At 45.9% G+C, this 16,111-nt stretch overlaps 1 long non-coding RNA gene across 3 annotated transcripts in view; it reads left to right on the plus strand.

Moving 5' to 3' along the window:
• Positions 1 to 9,025: 9,025 nt before the first annotated feature.
• The window catches only part of LOC146870156 (uncharacterized), a 282,985-nt gene continuing 275,899 nt past the window's right edge, over positions 9,026 to 16,111 (plus strand). Inside the window, exon 1 of one of the 3 annotated variants that reach the window (XR_014959106.1) lies at positions 9,026 to 9,188. This is a non-coding gene — a long non-coding RNA (uncharacterized LOC146870156). Of the gene's footprint in view, positions 9,189 to 9,565; positions 9,685 to 16,111 lie in introns of those variants that run through there. The other 2 variants (XR_014959100.1, XR_014959094.1) reach the window with 2 other exon arrangements.

Raw genomic sequence — 16,111 nt, forward strand, 5'->3', positions numbered from 1 at the left:
TAGGTATGTCTTCTAGAAGGACAAGGTTTAAACCGTGTGGTGCCTTTCACCGTGCCATGTTAGTAACCAACCCCCACCTCGTCTTCCTCTAGTATCTTGAGCGCAACCATGACACAAAGTCGTGCTTGGACTGTTGGACCATGGTTCCGAAGGCCTTGTGGGAGCGAATTTTGAAGCGCCTTGCAGCCAAGCAGTCGACATGGGCCAGCGAGACTCTAGGAGATCCCGATCCCGTTCGTAGAAGAGGAGGTCAAGGGACCCCCCCCCCCCCTCCGAGCCCCAAGTCCTCTTTCTCTCACTCATGGTCAAAGGACACTCGGGGCAGAGGCACACGCCTTTGCTGTTGTCCGTTGACAAATGAGGTAAGGAGCACCAATGCTCTAAGCACGGTTCTGCGGAGCCGGGATCGACTTCGCGCCTCCCCACGTTTCTGGAAGTCAGCTTGACCCCTGTTCGGTTGAGGGTTTTACAAGGCCATGAATCGCATATTTTAGCGGGTTGACCACTCTTATTATACATGGAGCAAATGTTTAGTCTGTTAAATTTAAAAAGTTTTTTTTGGTACAGCCGATATGCTGAACTCGCATATTTGAAGGTGCTTTCTTATGTTATATTGAATAAAAAGGCGGCGCCAATTAAATAAAACATTTGACTAGGATCACACAATTTGAGACCAGTTTATGGGTCAAGTACAGTACAGTTAGGCCAAGTATATTATTCAAGTTACTAGACCTACTGGTCTATTAAAATGTTTATGATTTTCCTAGGCCTGAATATGCAAGTTAAATATACACGTTTGGAGTATAATAATTTCATTGTGTTGCAAGGAGGAGTACGGACACTTCACCCCTGGTAAGCAGGGGTAAAGTGCACAGAGTTCTAGAGCTAGCAAAAACAGTCAAAGCAAAAATCTGGGGGTACGCTACATAAATAATGAACATTACTACAGGAATGCACTCGTCTCTGTTCAAAAAGGTCCCACATTAAAGATCTGCACACTGGCACAAAGGACTCCTTGGATGAGGTGCAGAAAGAAAATGACATCAGCGTGCCTGGGTGTTGCCTATATGCAGCTCCAAGTCGTCACTTCCAGGATGGAGCGCAGAGCTGCAGGACTCCACCTACTTGCTTGCAGAGGCTATGTTGAAAGATCTTCCCGATCCAGTCTGGCAACTGGGAATATTCTACATGTGCAGAATCTGACATTAGATAAAGTACCTAACAGAATGAGTATTACTGAAGGTAAGGAACTTGTTCATTAAGACGTGTTCTAAATATCCAGTCAACGCAAAAAAGTAAATATTTCTTAAAAAGTGTAAAGCTCTACAGAACGTAATGGAAACACACTTGGTTGGCGTCCCCAAGTATTAAATGGTGATAATGCATGAAAACCAAAAGGTTTGATTTTCCTGCATTCTGGCTGTGGAGTGTAAAGATGTGTTGGAGGAACAGGGACTTCTGAGATTCTTCAATTGTGTTTTTTAATTTAAAATTGGAGTGATACATACAGGAAGGGAGAGAGGGATGTTGTGAGGAAAGTGGTTCATAATATGGTGTGCGTGTGCGACCTCACCATTTAATAAACTCTTGAACCCATCTTTGGCCCAGTCAGGCTTGTTTGTAAAACCTAAGCTCAACTCTGGGTGGCTGTGGCAGCCAGACTTTACCAAAGGAACAAGTGTGAAGTATTTGCAAGTATCAAACCAATTGAGTACGAAATAAACATCACACAAAGGACCTCCAACACCAATTTATAAAAATAGATCTTATTTTTATGAATTTGCAGACCAACAAATGAGCAAAATCCACCAAGGGTTCTAGAGATATCAATTATCAAGCAAATCGTAAATCGCTGGTTTTCACTCAAAATGCAGACAAGCATTGTTTACTACCACTGTTAAAGGTTACTTTGAAAACTTTTACAAAGTTTTGTACAGATACTACGCTCCGCTTTGAGTGACCAACTGTGGCAAAAGGCAAGTCACAGGAGCCAGTAAGTCTAAGAAGGACAGTTACCTTGCAGTCAAAGCAGTCTCCAGTCCAGTTCCAGGCTCTATGTGCGAGCTACCATAGACATCAATGGAATTGTCCCGATGCAAGGGATACAGGATGCTCAAGATGCAGAGGATGTTGATCCAGTCAACGGGGGTCTTCCTGCGGTCACACCTCGATCCACAAGCGGTGACTTTGGCCACAGAGGTCAATGTCCCTCGAAGTCCAGCCAAAAAAAAGTTGCCACTGGTCTGCTGGTGTCTAGTCACAGTGAGACCAGTGGTTCTCTTTAACTGAGGCCAGTGTTCATATTGGGCGACCAAGACCAAACTGCACTCTGACAACTCTCCCAGGTGCAACTCTTGAGTGCCAGGTCTCCCAGGTTGTGCTTCAGCAGTCAGTGGCGATCAAGCTATTGTGGCTACCAACTCGCCAAGGTGGCTTCTTAAGCTTTTGTGGCCCTGGTACTGTAACAGTAAGTCAGACAGCTGACTTTTGGGGTCACCTCTTTTGTCTGGGGCTTAGGGATGACTTTCCTTGAACAGAGCACCACAGGCACAGTCCTCTCTTTGCTAGCCCAAGGATCAGAAGGTGCAGTCCAACCTTTGATGCAGCCACTCTTTGTTGGGTTAAGAGAAAAGCAGGGCAGTCTTTCTTTGGTCCTCTCTCCAGTTCAGATGTGATCTGAGGTCTCGGTGGCAGGGGTGCCACTTTCATGCCCACAACTTGCCATCGGGGGATACTGTGGCTACTGCCCAATGGACCACCAGGTCTCCCGCCTGATGACAAATTCTTGCAAAGTGTGGCAGCTTGCTATCCCAGAGTGCAATATTCTGCCCACTCCCAAGAAGGAATAACCCTTCTCTTGGTTTGTGGAGGTTGGTAGCCCACCCTAGAGGTGTGGCTACCTGGGAGGTACACACCCACTGAAAAACTGGTTTTGCAACAGTTTCCCCCTCTCTTTCCCAGACGCCAACCTGTTTGCCATATGAAAACAGCAGCCCCTCTTGTGTGTGCCCACCATTTACCCCTCAAAGATGGCTACCCCTTTGCAATTCTGCCTTTTAGGCTCTCGCCCTGTTTGGCTTCCTGCCATGGAGAGGTAACACCTCTTCCAATGACAGGCCTCTATTATGTCCTTTGCTAGGAGTCTTACCTGTATCTCCCCAGGAGGGCAGAGGACTGTCTCATGGCCCGCAACCGTAAATGGCTACTAGAAAACCTGGGCAGCAGAGTGACAACTTTCTAACATTGCCTTTTACTAAACAATTATATTAAATTCGACTTGGGCCCTCAAGTCGGGTTTAATGTGACAATTCTTTTGATATCTTGAGGTACCAACTTTAGCAGTCCCATTCAGACATTAGAACTGCTGAGTGGTCAGCCTGTATTCCTCTACTTGCTAAGAGGGCTGCTAGCCTTTCTACAGTATTAATAACAATTTGGGGCTTTTACTGTTAGGACCTATAAAAACACGTTCTACCTTTTTAGGTCGAACCTGAGCCAGTGCGCATGCACTGCTCTGGCGATGCTGTAGTAGAGTACGGAGGAGACACCCCGCCCACTCCCCGCCCATATTTTTCATTGGCTTGTGTCTTTGTCCTTCGTAAATACTGGCTTCTGATTCCTTAATAGGCTTGTCAGTCTCTCCTTAGTACCGCCTTGTCTTCATTTGTAACCTCCCATGGCTACTGGCCCCTTTACTTTGGTTGTTACATGGTACATGTTATTTTAGTGTTGTAAGCACTATTTTCTTTATTGAGTTTGTCCTACAGCAGGCACGATGACGTGCTTTGTTTACATTCAGTGCACTGTGCGCTCTTTCACTTTCAAAGCTGCCGGGACAATCGCAACCGCTTGTTCGCAATGTCATAGGTCTCGCATTTAAAATACGAGATCTATTGCATTGCAAATATGATTTTTTTTTTATCTCCCACTTGTCTGCGCTAAAATATTGGCATGTGTGGTACAGGATGTTGATATACTAAAACTTGGAATTAAGAATTAGAGGCCAATTGCCCACACAAAAATAGCTACCGCCAGGGCTATAGAATCTCTCTGCGCATGTAACGCAGGCTAATGATGGGCTGTTAATTAAAGCCATGGTGTCTGATGGAGAGGCGCTCCTCTGGCACAACGCATAGCGATACCAGGCTGTTATAAAGCATTTGGATAGGTGCTCCACCCTATCGTAAATAGTTGACATGGCGCCACACCGCCGTAAAGTGACCAAAAGAGTGCCTCTCTGCCATAAAGCGTTTGATGATGTTGCACTGCCGTAAGGCCATAAGCGAGGTCCTGCGTCGCTGCCGCCGAGTGGGTGGAAGGAAGTTGGCGGGTGCAGCCGAGTTGCATCCCCGCACCAGGATGCTCATCTGCCTGTCCAACTTGAACCGGACATCACAGCCAGACGGTGCAGGAGTTCAACCACGGCCTGGTGTTGAGTCAGGAGCCGCTGTGGGCGGGGCAGGTGTTCAGCATGCGGATAGACTACAAGGTGAGCTGTCAGATAGATGAGCCTCTGCCCTAGGGATGCCAACCCCACGACAGAGTGATCTCAAGGACGAGGATCAGCCCACACCAGAGCCGAGGCCATCCACCAAGGGCCAGCACACCCCTGCAAACCAGTGGCCATATTCCCCTAGGAATCTGGCCACCTGTTGATCCCACACCAGGTACTGACACATCTCACGCAAATCAGTTATCATCTTGTCCCCGTATCCTTGACCCTCAAGGCATAAGCCCTTCCCTTAGGGATCTCAGGGTGAGCTATCCGACCGCACGGCCCTAACGGTGGGTTAATCTCATCCCCAACGGCGGGTTTATCCTAGCACCTCCAACACTATCTTAGCACATCACGGCCATCACGTCCCAGTGAGCTGTTATATGCCTTCTCTGAAGTGCTAACAGGGCCGAGGACGTCCGCCTCCATTACTAGACCCACCCTCCTGAGATTAGCCCAATCAGACATGAACCCTTTGGGTTTATGGCACCCTTAGCACCAGAATGGCTCATCTTGTAAACCAAAGTAGAAAAGAGCAACTGTTTGGTTTTCGGGTAGTCTGCAGAGTAAGCTGTCATATGGCTGTCAGAGTAGCCCCGGGGTAGAGGTCAATCACCTTCAACATCCACTTGGCAGTCTCCAGGGGCAAGCACACCTGAGGAGCACCTCCCAGTCACCCCGGTGTACTGTAAGCATCTCAATGCACATATCCTCAAGAAGCTGCTGTGCGATGGGTTCGTTGGTCAGCATGTAACTTTACCACAAGGAGATCTGTCAGGAGATACCTCCACCCCATGAATGCTGCACCAGCCCAAATGCCCCATCCCAATTAACAGAATTCACTTCTTCTATATCCTCTCAACAAGCAACTCGCCAACCAACGAAGAAGCACAAGAGGAAACACTACACATTTCCTAGTAAGAACCCGCCCAAGCCCATAGTTTGATTGAAACAGGGGGTTTGAGATCCCATAAATTAACTTGTTACAGCGTGGGAAGCTTCTGTCATGACTCAGAACCCCCCCTTACGACATGGACTATGTTTGCTTAGGGTAATGCAAAATATTTCCAGTTTTGAATAAGTAAGAGTGCAAGAGCACTCAGTGGTGTTGGAAGATCTCGTATTAGTATTTTGCAATGGTTAACCACAAGGTTCACAGTACTCAGGATGAGGATCTAGTTTAGTATGCCAAGGACATGCCTAGAGGGGCTTGGCCAAAATTAACCCTTTGCTAAGCTCTCCAGTGGTGTTGTATGACCGAAGGAGGATGAAACTGCAATAATGGAAAATCTGGATCATTGGGATTAATATAGAATATTGTCCTATTGACATTTCTGCACTTCTAAAGTTAAACACTCACTATGTGGGTCTTGAAGAAGTAATTCTTTTAAGTGAAGGGCTGAATGCTATTTTAATGTAGAGAACAACACTATGGGTCAAGTGAACATTTAAAAAAAACAAATAAGACTGACGTAGTGGAACAGTAGAGTACATTGTATCTTTAACAGTGATACAATTTGTAGGTTTTGCTGACTGGTACATTTGAGCACTCTATTGCAGATGATTGGTCCTTCTACACTTCCTATGTTTCTCTTAGTGTTCTACCTGAGTCAGCCAATGTGAAGAATACCTTCATTTAACCACTGTACGCACTGTTTCTCTGTTTGATCAGGAACTGTAAAGTGTCAAGAAAATTCAATATATGTAGCACTGAAGTATTGTAATGTGAACAAGCATTTGCAATGCAATAGGTCTCGCATTTGTGAGAGTTTGAGCTACTGGCATTGCAAATGACAATACCTTTTATTTACGTGTCGGTTTTTAAAACATAACTAAAAGGCATTATTATTTACCATGCCAATAGCTTAAATTCTCACAAATGTGAGACCTATTGCATTGCAAATGCTTGTTAATAGATAGCACCTTGTCTAATGCTTAGACATGCCTACCTTATAGGCGACATATATAATAATAAGAAAGGTCTGGGCAGTCATTAGTTTTAATGGCAGAGTAGAGATAGCAGGCTAAAGCTGCCTCGAGCAATCTGTAGTGGCAGGCTGGGAGACCTGTTTTATTCTGTCACACTCGAAGGCAGCCCAAAAAGAGCTGCAGTCCACGAGGGATACTGCAACTTATAGTCCCTGGATACCCCTGATACCACATACTAAGGACTTTTAAGTAAGTAAACTTGTGCAAATCGGGGATAAGCCAATTAAGCATACTCTTTTAAGGATCAGGGCACTGAGGTCTCTTTAGCAAGCCTCAGTGCACTCTGAGTCATTACATCAGCGCCTAATAGTCTAAACGTGGGTAGGGAACCTACAAAAAGCCATTTTCTCACAGATGTCCAAAAGTTTCTGTAATGTTAATGTCAGAGCTAAATCTGCTTTTTAGGTTGAGCCTGGGCAGCGCATGCACTGCTCTGCGAGCCATGCTGTATTGGAGTATGTACTTTGAGCCCCGCCCACTCTCCGCCCATATTTTTCATTGGCATGTGTCATTGTCCTTTGTAAATGCTGTCTTCTGATTCATTATTAGGCTTGTTAGTCCCTCCTTAGTACCACCGTTTCTTCATTTGTATCCTCCCATGAGGACTGGCCCTTTTACTTCTGTTACATGGGATGCTTTATTTAGTCTGTAAGCACTATTTCCTTTAATGAGTTTGTCCTATTTCACGAAATGCTTGCCCTATAACATTCAGAGCGCCATGCGCGCTTTCACTTTCCAAGCGCCCAGGACAATGGTGGACGCGTCTGCTGTAAAGAGCAGATTGCAGTCCACTCATTGTTGAGAAGCATGTGGTGTTTTCGGTATTTTTAGGACACAATTTAGGAGGGGGGGGCAAAGCAGACAATCACGAGACGGCCTCTCTCTGACAATACCCTTTATATCTGCGTTTACCTAATGCTCCTGTTCTCCACAGAACATTTACTCTTAGCATGTACAAAGCTATTGCCTCCATTAACCACCACTTTCACCTCCGCAATCTACCTCCTACCGTACAGAAACGTTCACGCGCTCTCCCGCGTTTTTTAATGAAATGCGCCTCATGCTCAGTGACCTCCGCTGCCCTCAACACTTCATAACTACCCCCTCGCACAGCATCCTGTTCTCAGGCTGCCTGCCTCCTTCGCCCTCATTAGGATACTTCAATATACTCTTAAATCCTCGCGCTTACCAAGTGCACTAATGCCTTCTACCTGAAGCTTGTGCTAAACTGCCTACAAGTGGAGAAGATGGGTTCTAATTCTAGTATTTTTCTGACGGAAAAAGAACTGCCTGAGGAAATTGTAATAAATTGTTCCTACTTGAATAAAAGAAAAAAACGACTCCTCAGCATTTTTCTTGTCAGGCAGTTATCTTAATGGCTCGTTTTACACATCTTTTTACCTCAAAGTAGTATCCCGAACTCTTTCATGAACATTTTTTTTTTACTTTTATGCTGAGCGCTGCGCCCACTTCAGGGACACCCCACGCTCTATTTCAGCTTTCCCTAACCAGCCACAAGGCCTCAGATCGGGAAAACAAGAATTTGCAATGCAATAGGTCTCACAATTGTGAGATTTTGAGCTATTGACATTGTGAATGACAATAGCTTTTATTCATGTGTTTAAAAACCTGCAATAATAAAAGGCATTGTCATTTACATTACCAATGGGTCAAAGTTTAGAAAATGTGAGACCAATTGCATTACAAATGCTTGTTTTTTTATAACGTGCCTATTATTTTCTGCCAGGACCTGCAGCGCTCCTTAGCGCAGCCTCTTTAACCTCATGGTTCTGCTAATCTTTATGTGCAAAATGTAGTTGAATTTGCCAGTGATTAATTTCACCGTCCCTAGTAACTAGTTAGCTTGGTTACCAGTGTCATAACTTATCTGCTTGATTAATTTATGAAAGATATGTGTTATGTAAATTAAAGTTATTATAATGTTGTTCTTTCCAAGTTTGTTTAGGTCTCGCATAGCGTTGCAGCGCAACGCGCTGCTCACCTTGCGAGGCATGCAGTATACAGTATAGTAGGGTGAAGCTCCGCCCACTTTTCGAGCATATTTTTAATTGGCTTAAATTGTAAATGCTGCATTCTCATTAGTTTCAGCTTGTTAGTCCCTTCTCCTGACAGCCATGTCGTCATTATTCTCCTTCCATGGCTATCGGCCCCTTTACTTTAAAAACTGTTTTGTTCCCCTGCCTCCCCCCTTCCCTCCCGCACTTTGTAACTTCTCTCCCCACCACCCCCCCCCCCTCCCACACCTGTTCGTACGTTCTTGGACGTCCGCACTTTTGTTTACAATGCAATAGGTCTCGTGTAAATACGAGTCCTATTGCATATGTAAATGCTTGTTTTCTCCTGGGATTGGCTAGGTGAGTTCGCATTATATTTTGCCTGACCGGTCCAGATGGCTATATTGCGTATGCGTCCAGCAGTCACTATACAGACGCTCCTGCGCAGAAAGAGGAAGAACTAGTTCAGGGGTGTCGTCAAAGATTGTCTGTGCTTGACTGCCATGGCAACCGCTGGAGACGTCATCATATGTAGGAGTCGCTACCCAAGCTTGGAAGAGGGTGACTTCCGAGATCTGCTGATCACCTTTTTATTGCTTTCTGTTCCTGCTTCTCTTTATTTCGACCAGTTTCTCTCCGTCGAAAGCTGAGAAAAATATCCCGAGCACAAGATTTGTGCCGCTTTGTAAGTACGTCTTTAGTAATTACTTTTCTTACTCTGAGGGCAGGGACCAGCTCAGAATGCCAATAAGATCGTCTAACTGGATAACTGAAGCACGCACTTTCCAGCCGCTTTATAACAGTTGCCGTGAAAAAAACTTTGTTCGATACGTTTGGACACCAAAATCAGTTCTAAAAAAAATCTATATTTTAGCTATTTCAGTAACTAAAAATGTGAGCGCGATTTAAAACGGTTGTAACTTATTACAGCTATAGTTAATGAAAACATTCCAAATGGTTTGCCACTTGTTTGCTTTGTACGGTTTTATGAAATCGCCCATTTCAAGATGGTGCCTTTGTTATGGTAATAAAAAAAGACCGGCCTTCTTGGAATTATCGTCGACCGTCTTCAGTTTCAATGGGATATTGAGTTTGCTGAGCTTGCTGCCATGTGACCTTTAGTCATATGACATACCTTTTGGAAACTTAGGAGTTCATAGGAGCCTTGGGCTGTAAGCACGCCAGGTGAGCGCCTCTTGCCTTTAAAAGGTAGGAGTATGTCTGTCTGTGTGATATACCCAAGTTCGTAGATTTTTGGAGAACTGAATGAAGCTGGGTATGTGTGTAATATAACCAGTTGCAGAAATAGTATCAGTTTACAATTGAACATTTTCAAAATGCTATTCTGCGTAATGTGCCTATTTATTTTTATTTTTGCAAATGTATATAGCGCAGAGCCACCAGAGCGTTTTACAACAGTGGCATGATTCATGGGTACGGCAAGTAAGGACTTTAAATCTACTTCTGCCACGTACTCACCTCTCGGGAAACCTCCGCTATCTGTGTCAGCCGATACCTCTTCCTCACACCCATAACCCAGTCTTTTATGTATTTCCGATTATTCAGGTTTTCGCTGAAGAATCGACCCCCGCCCTCTCCGTCCATTATGCACTTTACTTTTTTGCCTTCATACTATATGCTAGCATTTTGTTAACAGTTTGTGAGTTTAGAAAAAAACAGAGGATTTTTATTTTCCATAACGAATATACATATGAAGGGCATTTTAAATTAGTTAAAGGTAAGTGGAAACAGCATTTTTCTTTAAAAATTGAGAGGCGTACAAGCATCATTGGGAGTGTTTGTAAGCATGCACCTTCCTACGTATTTAAAATGAGATCTCTCCTGCTGTGTCTCTCTCGTATTCTTCTCCATCAAATTCTCTCAATGTCCTCCGCCCTCATTAATCTCCTGTACAGTGACATCTCTCTCTTCCCATGTACTACTATGGTTCCCTACTATTCCCAGAACTCACTTCAGAATCCTCCTCGGAGGCTCTTCTCTCTTCATCGCCCCCTTACATTGTCTTTAGATTACCCCTCCCCTTAAGTCTCTTCAAGTAATTTGACAGTGCAGTCAACCCCATACTCTTTTGATCCACCTTAAAGTACCTGTCTCACTTTTTGTCACCTCACCAATTCCTTCCGATAATTGTCTGACCGTGAGTGAATGACTAGTTGTGTAATGCCATGGGCCCATTGGAGTTCGATCACAACTGTCAATTTTAAAGGAGCACATTGGTTTTAGAGCTGTTCAGTTTTTGGTTAAGCTTTTACAGCATGTACATTTTCTAGCCCCTAATGTAGTACCGTTGACTGTTTGAGCATTGTGTGGAAATCGGTTCCACACATATTTTACCCCCACGCCTGGTATGTGATGTTTTACAGACACATAGTGTTAGAAATGGGATTTCTGGTTGGCTAGGGCTTGCGCCAAAGCCAGGCAGAAACCACCACTCTAGTCAGGGCAAGGAAGGTACACACCAAAGATAACCCCTGCTCACCCCCTTGGTAGCTTGGCACGAGCAGTCAGGCTTATCTCTGAGGCGATGTGTAAAGCGTTTGAGTGCGCACCCAGCAACAACACCCAAGGCCCACCACAAAAGAAACTCCACACAAGGTATTATATAAAAATAGCCTTTGTATTATACCAAAACACATTAGATAAAAACACACACTTTACAATGTGCCAACAGGCACGGGCAGAATTTACAAGGGATTATATATACAGGGGACAGGGCCACATGGACCACTGTTAGGAATTAGCACTTGGTAGAAATTAGAACTTAGAACATAAGAATACTACTTTAGAACATAGCACATACAATCACTGTAGCACTAAAAATAGAACATGTAGCACACAACCAGTAACTACTGGTAACAGGTAAGTACCACCTACGCAACCCTAACCACCTTAGGAAAATATCGCGCAGGGAACCAGGACCTCAATAGCACCACCTGTACTAGGAGAAAACAACCACCTAAGTATCACAATACCTGTAGGGGTAAACGCACATTACACATGACGCATAAAAACATTCAGAGGTGTAAACACAAGGCACATGACGCATAAAAATACATTCAGGGGTGCAGGAAAGGAACAATAGCGCAAAACTCACATTCGCCACCACCTGTGGCAGTCCCTAGGCCAACTGGCCTTGTCGGGGCTCAAACACCCTGTGTCCAGCAAAGTCAGGGCGCGACTGCGCAGACCAGGGCGCGCGAGGCACAACCTACACGTTGCAGCTGCCCACTAAGTGCTGGGCAGCTGGAGAAAGCGAGCGTGGGCACCACTGCGCCTTCTAAAACAAATGTGGCACTCTAGACAAATGGTGGGGCCAACACTGGAGCCTCACCGGGCTCTGGGCATGTCTAATGCCCCCAAAGCGACGTAGGAACCACGGGGACTCTAAACCAATACTCTGCCCCTTCGTTGGAGCCTCGTGGGCTCAAGACAACAGGAAACGCCCCCTAGAGCCTCGTGGCTCAATAACAAAGGTGCCCCGTTAGAGCCTTCAGGCTCTGAAATACACATATGGGTGCCAACGTCGGAGCGGCTCGCTGCCTTCCGGGGTCGCTCTTCCTCATAAGATAAATGCTCCTCTATGCCGGAGCGCCCCTCGGGGCTCGGTAAGCACTGCCCCCTCCTCCTTTGAGGGAGCGTCAGGCGCTCCGAAAACCACCAGGCTGCCCTACTCACCGGGACTCCGGCGGCGCTTCTCTGCTTGGCGCGGGGCTTCTCCGGGATGCAGGGCTCTCCCCCACTTGCCGGAGCCCTGCAGGGGCAGTCGCCACACGTCCTCACTGGAGCGCGGGGTGGGCTCCCTTCCGCTCCTCTTCCGGGCTCCGGCCCCGCCTCCACGAAGGCTGGACTTCCCTTTGTTTCCGGGTCGCCGCAGGCAGCGCGGCGGCCCTGAGCTCCTGGTGACGGCGGCGATACGGGGTAGACTCCCGGTTACGTTGCAAATAAAGTCGATCACGGGGAAGGCTCCCGATTCACCAACGACCATAAAAGCGCGGGGTGGCACCCGTTATCAGCAAATCACTCCAGTAGCGGGGTAGGCTCCCGCTTGGTTCTCCTAGCGCCGCGATGCAGGGTGGGCACCTGCTCGGTACTAGACAATAAATCGCGGTGGGCACTCGATACCAGAAATAAAGCGCTCCTAGCGCTAGGAACAAAAAGTGAAAGCGCTCTCAGCGCCAAAGGCCAACAAAAGCTCCCAGGCGCTTTAGGGACACAAGCAAAGCGTTCCCAGTGCTTAGAGGCGAACAAGCACAAAGTCCAGCAAAGTCTCTAGGAAGGTAGGCAGGGGGCAAGGCTGGGCCAGGGGCCAGCTCACTGGGCCCTCCAGGGCAGGAAGGCAGTCCCAAGTGGCGGTTCCTCCTGGCCTCCAGCAGCAGCAGCAGCCCCCCTCAGCTAGGATCCTGGAAGAGAACAGTTTCTGTGGGGACACAGCCCCATTTTTATACACTAAAACCCTTTGTTCTTGGTTCAGGGTGAGGGGGAAAACCAGTCGCAGCTGGTTGGGGAGCACCCTTGATGTGCTCAGCCCCTCACTCTATTCACTGGCAGGGCTAGGGTCGTCAGTCACACCACAGGGGGCGGAGCCAGCATTGTGTGGGGAAAGCCCTGCCCTATTCAGGTCCAAGGTGCACTCCTCCCCAGCCATCAGCATGCTAATCTCACACACACCACTGGGGCAGACCCAACCAGACTCCTGGAGCCAGGGTCACCAGCCAGCTCCAGCCAATCACACGCCAGACACACTGCACACAGAAGTGCCCACTTCTAGAAGTGGCACTTCCACACTAGGTACATGCACGCCGCACACATCATCGCGCAGCATTCAATCACACGAGTCCGCACATACCAAACTCGGGCCTGCACACCCCACGCATCAGGAACTACTAGGGACACATACATTCCCCATGCATTCCTATGGGAGGGCAGGCCTATCTCACCACATGCACTCAGAGTGCGCACGCACTTTACCCTGGGACACAGGGAAAGTGCGCAGAAACCAAAAATCTCCACACCAAGTCACCAATAAAAAGCAAAAAGTTCAGGGGTGAACCTGCCAGAAGGGCCAAGTCCAACACATAGTATATGCACTTTATTGGTAGCAACACACCCATGTTTTTACGCTGCTCTTTTCAGTGACGCTGGGTTTCAGATCCCTCCACAGTACTGGTGAAATAGAGTGTAAATGGAGAGCTACGCATTTACATTTTTTCCCAAATATTGATTCTGTCCTCAATTTTTAAATCTTCCACTGCATCATTCAGAAGGCATTCTCTCGCTCCTCAAAAGCTTTTATTTAAAAACACTTTATAAGGCACAATAATATTTAATATTAAGGCACAATTACACAAATAACTAATCCAATCAGCTCCACTACACACCACATACATACACTCCATAACACATAAGTAAAGTACATTGCCATTTACAATTCCAAGAGCTTCAACACAAACATATGCGAGACCGATTGCATTTCCAATGCATGTTTTGCTATTGTACCTGCTTTTTACAAAGTTGGATTTGTGCCTCACTGCCCTTTGCAGAATGTTAAACGTTTTCATTGCCTGGAGTCCTTGTTCCATGAACTGAAAGGGTTATGTTGGATACCCAAGGTCATCAGCAAACGGTCTTCCAATCAAATAAAGTCTTGGCTTTGTTTGTCACTGGTTCAGTCTTTCCATTTATCATAACGTGGGTGTTTTTAAATGATTGAGTCTGAGGGAAAAAAGCGGAATCCCTTTTTTGCCACTCTCCTACTCTGTTCCTCAGATGCCTCCATGTAGGAGTATATGCCCTTTTGCCCGTTTACATACTCAAGTGTGTTTTGACAGCACTCTACTGCATATTTCAACTACTCTCATCTCTTGATTTACTCACAAGTGTAGTGCTCCTGTCGCTACTCTTACTGAAGAGTGATTTCCTACGGATTCCTTATTTGTCTCCCATTGACCAATGACTTATCAAAGCCCTTTGAGTATTGCTTTTGCCGTTTGTGATGTTGCACGTATCACCTTTGAACGTGCCATCCAATTGTAGGGTTTCCGACTCGTGGAAAATCAAGTAACCCTCCTCACCGTTTATAGTTGAAACTGCCCCTTTTGTTCATTCACTAGCACAACATGGCAATCCTGTGTGCAAGCTTCTCTAGCAGACAGAAGAGGTTAAGTGCTGCCAGTAAGCATTCAGTCTTTACACAAAACGAGGTTACAATAGTACCATTATGGCTCAGGAGTAAGCCGTATGTGCCTCTCGCAGAGACCTCGTACAATTTGGGAAGGATCCTACAGGGCGGTCAGACTTAGGTGTGGCCTGGAGTAAAAATATGTGATGTGCAGAGTATACTTCGGGCTCCTTAATTGTATTTCAAATATTTTATCTTTCAGTTTTTCTTTCTACAACCATTGCTCTTCAAGCAGCCCCTCTCCCATGTCTGCTTTCCTCATCACTTTCACCTGCATCTCTCTCCACCACCTGCTTTCTGCACATTTTACATCGAACACAGTCTTCTTACTCTGTGCCGCTTTCTCTCCTATTTACCTCTACTTGTGTGTCTGCACTTTTCGACTCCTACTTTTACCTCTTAACTCTCCACTGCACCACTTGCATGTGTCCTCGCCATCTCCCAACACCGGCTATTCCCTGACACCTAAACGAATCCCCCTGTGTAGGTTTGAACATATTAGTTAGAGGAACCTCAGTGCAATGATTTTCACAGCACCATGCAGAATGTTTTGCCTTTTGGGCCTTCTCTTTTCCCGAGCAGAAAAGTAATTTTAAGGCATTTGTCGAAATCTGTCAACCTGCTGTCAATGCAATAAGACAGCTCGCCGTCTTAAATGGCCCTCACACGTCTTCTGTAATGCTCCACTCTTCTCCCCAGTGATACATAGCTACGTACTCACTGCATCCCAACTGGTATTGCCTGATCGGAATTGCAGCCTAAGACAATTGGCCTACAGCATTCCTGCCAATTATCTTTCTGTGTTTTAAGTAGAATATGCATTAAATCCTGAACCGTGGTAATGCTATTATTATAGTACTTGGACATCCACAGTCAGTCTGCATTAGTTCTGATTTACACCAGGCCCGGTTCTAGAATTCTAGACCTGGCAGGGCTATGAAGAAGCCTGGGTTGACAATGAAGATACATGGGGTAAGTGGGTACAAGTCGGGATTTTTAGAGGTCTGTTTAGACTCTGAAAATATCCATTGCATATGGGCATATCTATGTAGGAACAGTAACATGTTTTTTGTAATGCTGGATCTAGTGGATACAACTTATGCCTGTGCCCAACGCACTTTTTTTCTGTATTTAACTTTAAACCAACTTCCGAAGGGAGCTTGCATTTTCTGTCATTAGTTGTAGTGAAGTGTCTGAGTTAATTTCTTGATGCATGATGTGATACCATAATATTTCCTCCTCACTGTCCAGCCACACAGAAAGCTATTCGTACGAGTTCGTAGGGCACTGGTGACAGACTGCTTGCAGGATCCTACTCTTATTTCTCTCCCAAAAAGTTTTGAACATCCATAGCAAGTAGTTCATTTTATTAGATATAATAGTGTTATTCGTGAAAAGTTGAGAGTGTTTCAA

The sequence above is a fragment of the Triturus cristatus genome, chromosome 1_1, assembly GCF_964204655.1.
Source record: "Triturus cristatus chromosome 1_1, aTriCri1.1, whole genome shotgun sequence".
NCBI lineage: Eukaryota > Metazoa > Chordata > Amphibia > Caudata > Salamandridae > Triturus > Triturus cristatus.